A 7284-nucleotide genomic window follows, 5' to 3' on the forward strand; every position below is an offset into this window, starting at 1 on the left:
ACTCAATATTACAACTCGATACTAGAACAAAGATATGACTCTATATGAATGCCTCCGGCGGTGTGCCGGGATGTGCAATGATCTAGCATAGCAATGACATCAAAAAACTGACAAGCCATGAAAATATCATGGTAGCTATCTTACAATCATGCAAAGCAATATGACAATGAATGCTCAAGTCATGTATACATGATGATGGAAGTTGGATGGTAATATATCTCGGAATGGCTATGGAAATGCCATAATAGGTAGGTATGATGGCTGTTTTGAGGAAGATATAAGGAGGCTTATGTGTGACAGAGTGTATCATATCACGGGGTTTGGATGCACTAGCGAAGTTTGCACCAACTCTCGTGGTGAGAAAGGGCAATGCACGGTACCGAAGAGGCTATCAATGATGGAAGGGTGAGAGTGCGTATAATCCATGGACTCAACATTACTGATAAAGAACTCACATACTTATTGCAAAAATTTATTAGCCCTCGAAGCAAAGTACTACTAGGCATGCCCCTAGGGGCTAGATTGGTAGGAAAGACCATCGCTCGTCCCCGACCGCCACTCATAAGGAAGACAATCAATAAAAACCTCATGCTCCGACTTCGTTACATAACGGTTTACCATACGTGCATGCTACGGGAATCACAAACCTCAACACAAGTATTTATACTAATCCAAAACTACCCAGTAGCATGACTCTAATATCACCATCTCTATATCACAAATCTATTGCAAGGAATCAAACATATCATATTCAGTGATCTACAAGTTTTATGTAGGATTTTATGACTAACCATGTGAATGACCAATTCCTGTCATCTCTCCAAATAGATATAAGTGAAGAAAGAGAGTTTAATTCTTTCTACAAAATATATGCTCGTGCTCTAACAAATATAAGTGAAGCAAAAGAGCATTCTACAAATGGCGGTTTTCTATGTAAAGAGAAACAGGCAATCCAAACTTCAAATGATATAAGTGAAGTACATGAAGCATTCTATAAAGCCATACTCAAAAGATATAAGTGAAGTGCAATGAACATTCTATAAATCAACCAAGGACTATCTAATACCAGCATGGTGCATAAAAGAAAAATGAAAACTAAATGCAGAAGACGCTCCAAGACTGCACATATCGCATGAACAAAACGAATCTGAAAACATACCAGTACTTGTTGAAGAAAGAGGGGATGCCTTCCGGGGCATCCCCAAGCTTAGATGCTTGAGTCTCCTTGAATATTTACTTGGGGTGCCTCAGGCATCCCCAAGATTGAGCTCTTTCCTCTCTTCCTTCTTCTCACATCGAGACCTTCTCGATCATCGAACACTTCATCAACACAAAACTTCAATAGAAAACTCGGTAAGATCCATTAGTATAATAAAGCAAATCACTACTCTAAGTACTATTGCAAACCAATTCATATTTTGTTTTTGCATTGTGTCTACTGTAATATAAATTTTCCATGGCTTATTCCATTGATATAAATTGATAGTTTCATCAAAACAAGCAAATTATGCATCAAAACAGAATCTGTCAAAAACAGAACAGTCTATAGAAATCTGAACATTCACCATACTTCTGATACTTGAATAATTCTACCAAAATTAGGAAAAATAAATATTTTGTATGGAAAGACAGTTCAAAAAGAATCAGAACCATTTGACGTTCCAATAAAAAATGTAAAATCTCGCGCTACAGCCAAAGTTTTTGTCATGCACCGTACAAACCAACAAGCATTGTAAACATCCTAAAGGCAAACCTTGGCACATTATTTTTATAATACAATGGAATTGTACAAGGGGATAATTATTTTTTTTGAAAATTTTCTGTAATCAAGATTCACAATGTTTCCGTTAGTATGAACAAAGTTGAAGGCTAGCTCCCACTTCAACAATGCTTGTCTTTCTCACTTTCGCTTTTCTTTTTGAAAAAGTTTTGGGTTCCCCTCTTTATTTTTGTTGTTTTTAAACTATATAAGAGCACTCAACAGAAGTAAATGACTCTCTAAAACTTTCGGGTTGTCTCCCTGGCAGCACTTTCTTTAAAGCCATTAAGCTAGGCATATAGTGCTCAAGTAATGAATCCTCCTGGATCCCAAGGTATATCAAAGCCAATTTTAATTAACAATGATTTGTAATTTAGTAGTGAGCACAAAGTAACATATATCATGCAACAACGAAGTCTAACTCTCTTCCTATGCATCGGCATGTCATAAAAGAACAATTCATGCACACATAGTAAAGGCCAATGCATAGTATAAACAGTTTCTTGCAATTTTATCATATTAGAAACATAGAGAGGTGGAGATATAGTTCCTCTCTCATAATAATTGCAAGTAGGAGCAGCAAGCACATGCATATTATATCTATCAAAATCATCATGTGTAGTAGTAAAAGGCAACCCATCAATATAATCCTTAATAAGCACAAACTTCTCCGATATAGTGTAGTTTGGAGAATTCAAAAAGATAATAGGACTATCATGTGTGGGTGCAATAGCAACAATTTCATGTTTAACATAAGGAACTATCGCAAGTTCATCTCCATAAGCATAATTCATGTTGGCATCTTGGCCACAAGCATAGCAAGCATCATCAAAAAGGGATATTTCAAAAGAATCAATGGGATCATAGCAATTATCATAGCATTCATCCTTCGGTAAGTACGGAGGGAAATTAAACAATATTTGAGTTGAAGAGTTACTCTCATTAGAAGGTGGCCACGGGTATTCAATCCGCTCTTCCTCTTTTTGTTCTTCGCTCTCCTCCTCATATTTTTCATCCAATGAGCTCATAGTTTCATCAATTTCTTCTTCCATAGACTCCTGCAAAATATTAGTCTCTTCTTGGACAGCGGAGACTTTCTCAATAAATGCATCAATATCGGAATTGAATTCATAATTAGCATAGCAATATTTAAGGGTAGCTAAATTTTCAGGTCTATAAACAGCATCATAAAGATTTTCAAACTCTTTGAACATAGATTCAATTTCGTAAGCACCCATAAAAGCAACAAATTCTTCTATTCGTTCCACATCCTAGTAATCATATATACCTCTAGCATAAGAAGCCAAGGTTCCACTATCATTAAATTCACATGAGAAGGGAAGGTGTGGAGCCTTCATCCCAGAGCAACAAGTATAATCATATCTCAAGCATAGTTGCTTAGCATACCAATACAACATATAAATTTGATCCCATAATAGTTTCCCTTTTTGAGTCAAGGAATAATCCCTAAAGTATTCATGTTGATCCAACGTGTCTGCCATTACCAAATTGAATGGGGTTTTCTCTGGATTATCAAAGTAGTACATAATATCTGTCACATAACGAGCATCGAGGGTTTTAGGAGGTTCCTCATCTCCATGAGCAGCAAGTACACCTAATTTTTTTGGTATTTCATGTTCCATATCCATAACTAAAGATAAAGCACAACTAAGAACAGCAAATAAAAATTACTTAGTGATAAACCAAACAAGCACACACGAGAATAATCACCCCACGCTATTGCTCCCCGGCAACGGCGCCAGAAAAAGGTCTTGATAACCCACAAGTATAGGGGATCGCCATAGTTTTCGATAAGTAAGAGTGTCGAACCCAACGAGTAGCTAAAGGCAGAACAAATATTCCCTCAAGTTCTATCGACCACCGATACAACTCTACGCACGCTTGATGTTTGCTTTACCTAGAACAACTATGAAACTAGAAGTACTTTGTAGGTGTTTTTGGATAGGTTTGAAAGATAATAAAGAGAATGTAAATAAAAAGTAGGGGCTGTTTAGATAAAGACACAACTAAGTTAGTTTTAGTAAAGAGCTTTTTGTTACGAGAAAGTTATTTGTCCCTAGGCAATCGATCACTAGACCGGTAATCATTATTGCAATTTTATATGAGGGAGAGGCATAAGCTAACATACTTTCTCTACTTGGATCATATGCACTTATGATTGGAACTCTAGCAAGCATCCGCAACTACTAAAGATCATTAAGGTAAAACACAACCATAGCATTAAAACATCAAGTCCTCTTTATCCCATATGCAGCAACTCCCTTACTCGGGTTTGTGTTTCAGTCACTCACGCAACCCACTATAAGCGAATCATGAACGTATTGCAACACCCTACAGCGGGGATCCCTCACGCTTGCGGGACACGGAGAGCACCATAGGACAACACCAATAATAAAACATGCAACTCAAACCAATCTTGATCATCAAATAGCCCATAGGACAAAATGGATCTACTCAAACATCATAGGATAGCCATACATTATCGGGAAATAATATTTAGCGTTGAGCACCATGTTTGAGTAGAGATTACAGCGGGTAAGAGAGAGGTTACACCGCTGCATAGAGGGGGGAAGAGTTGGTGATGATGGCGGTGAAGTTTTTGGTGAAGATTGCGGTGATGATGATGGCCACGGCAGTGTTCCGGCGCCACCGGAAGAGAAGGGGAGAGGGGGCCCCTTCGTCTTCTTCTTCCTTAACCTCCTCCCTAGATGGGAGAAGGGTTTCCCCTCTGGTCCTTGGCCTCCATGGTGTGGGAGGGGCGAGAGCCCCTCCGAGATTGGATATGTCTCTCTGTCTCTCTCTGTTTCTGTGTTCCCTGATTCTACCCTTTCACCGTTTCTTATATTCCCGGAGGTCCGTAACTCCGATTCGGCTGAAATTTTAACACGGTCTCTATCCGGGTATTAGCTTTCTTGCGGCGAAAGAAGGGCACCAACCGCCTTATGGGGTGGCCACGAGGGTCAGGGGCGCGCCTAGGGGGTGGGGCGCGCCCCCTGCCTCGTGCCTCCCTCGGGCACCGTCTCGCGTGGATTTTTCTTCCCAAAAATCATATATATTCCAAAAAAATATCCGTCAGTTTTTATCCCGTTTGGACTCCGTTTGATATGGATATTCTGCGAAACAAAAAACATGCAACAAACAGGAACTGGCAACTTTCATATTGATCCAGTGTCCAGTGCCAAAAGTATATGAAAGTTGTATAATATTGTCATGGAACAAACAAAAATTATAGATATGACGGAGACGTATCATTAGGCGGGTTAGTTTGAGTGATATGACGTCCTACAGTGCCGTCCACTTGCTCCATTTTTATGTAAGCAAGAGTCTACACTCTTACGTGGGAGGAGTGCGAAACACGGCGGATCTGATTTTGATCGAGGGAAAACTGTTCCTTGCGAAATAATGGAGCAATGTTAGCGATTATAGCATGATACTTAGGGCATCTCCAGCGCTGGCCCTCAAATTTACACCGGCATCTGTCCGAGGACACTGATGGATGCCATCCAATGCTGCCCGCATACCTTTCGAAACTATATGAACTAACCGGACAAAATTCATGCAAACAAAGCAAATTTCAAATTAATCGGATGAAATTCATTACATTTCGAAAACTTTTCCTATAAACTGGACGAAATTCATTACATATTTTGCACAAACCATACTAAAACCTACTGTAAACCTAATCTAAACGATCACCGGCACCCGACCACCATGTCCGGCCATGAACCTGAGAAAGCCGGCTATTGCCTTTGCCTCCTCCTCATCCGCCTCGATAACCTCCTCCTCCGGAGCACAAGGGTCTGAAGATTTCTGCCTCCATGTCGCTGTCAAGCGGCTAATCGGCCGTCGATGTTTATCCTACCAAGCTTGGCATCGACTGAGTGGAGGAGCGGTGGCCTTCCTGGGAACAGAGTGGCCGCGACCTACCATGTACTACTCTTCCTTGCTGCCGGATGCGCCCGCACACGCGCGCCGGCTTCGTGATCGTGGCGGCGGAGGGCGGCCGGGGGGACCAGCGATCTCCTTTGTCTGCTCCTGCGACAGTACGTCCAAGAGAGCTTTGTAGCGCACTCGGAGCGGGGCCGCCGATGTCCTTTGTCTGCTCCTGTGACAGTATGTCCAAGAGAGCTTTGGAGCACCAGGAGGCCATGGTTGGAGTGGTGCCGACAGAAGGAAGGGACCAGAGGAGAATGAGTGTGGGTCTTTGGCTATGGCTGGGAGCTGGGGCTCAAGTTAATATAGCGGGTAAATGGCAATGAGCCGCGGTAGACGGATGGACGGCTGGCGCCGGAGTAGGTTCGTCGGCAGTCGCGTGTCATTAATGTGGGCAGCGGATGGAAGGATAGCCATGGTGTCATTAACGTGGAACAGTCGCTTGCACCGGGATGCCGCGCGGGTGGCGCTCTCTCAGCTGTTGCGTTGCTGCAATGCCGGCGCCAGTGAGAGGTCGCGTCGGGCGTGAATGCGGACGCTGCTTCAGTGACTTAACCGCAGGTGTGTTGTATCACTGACATGTGGGCCCAACGGGCATCTGGCTCGCATGTCAGTGACACACCAACTACACCTGCAGTTAAGGCCGGTGAATGCGGCATTGACGTTTTGGAGAGATGGTGATCGTTTCAGGTGGGAAGCGCGCGCTAGAGATGGAAGGGGTTTCGGTAGGCCAGGGCGGTCAGACATTGGCGTGGTCGTAAAATTTGAACTCATGGATGACGAGCCTTTGAAGCGTATGCGGCATGTATTGACAACCAGGCGTCCATGCAACCGCTCTTGTCGCCAGCTAGCCTTCGACGACCACCAGAGCTGTCACCAAGCGTCGTTCATGCCAGCGCGCCTCACACTAACATGTAAGGAAGCGATGGCATCCTGCCGCACCGAGTTCCTCGCCGCTCACGACCGCACACAAAATGGTAGGGAAGCGGTGGCATCCGCCGTGCCGAGTTCATCGCCGCTCGCGACCTCACACCTATGTGGGCGGAATTTGAAGCTACCAAGGCCGAATGGGCGGTAGAGTAAGAGGCAGCCAAAGCCGCACAGAGGGAGTGGAAAAGTCAGAAACCACTCAAGAAAAGAGAGGCCCGCTGCTGCAAGAAAGAAGAGGACGCACGCGCTGCTGCGGAGAGGTCGGCGAAGATCCATGCACGGTGGGGTGTCGCCGACAAAGCCGGGATGGAGAACGACGGTGTCTGGCCAGCATGTGAGAAGTAGTAGTACTAGTAGTTAGTGTGTGTGTCTGTGTCGCGCGTACGCTTGTTTAATTAATTATGAGCATGTACAAGTACTACTAGTTACTACTATAGTTTTTAGAGCAAATTACCAGTACATTAGCCTAGACTCAATGGAAAAATTCCTATCCTATGCATCAAATGGCATCTCTTTCTCTATAGGAATTGAAATGCATGCCATCTCACTTCCTATGATTTTCATAATCCTATAAAATTCCTATCCTATGAACCAAAGGAGGCCTCTGTTGGAGTAACTACTGTAGCTAGCAGTACTGCTAG

Source organism: Triticum dicoccoides, chromosome 2A, assembly GCF_002162155.2.
Source record: "Triticum dicoccoides isolate Atlit2015 ecotype Zavitan chromosome 2A, WEW_v2.0, whole genome shotgun sequence".
Lineage (NCBI taxonomy): Eukaryota > Viridiplantae > Streptophyta > Magnoliopsida > Poales > Poaceae > Triticum > Triticum dicoccoides.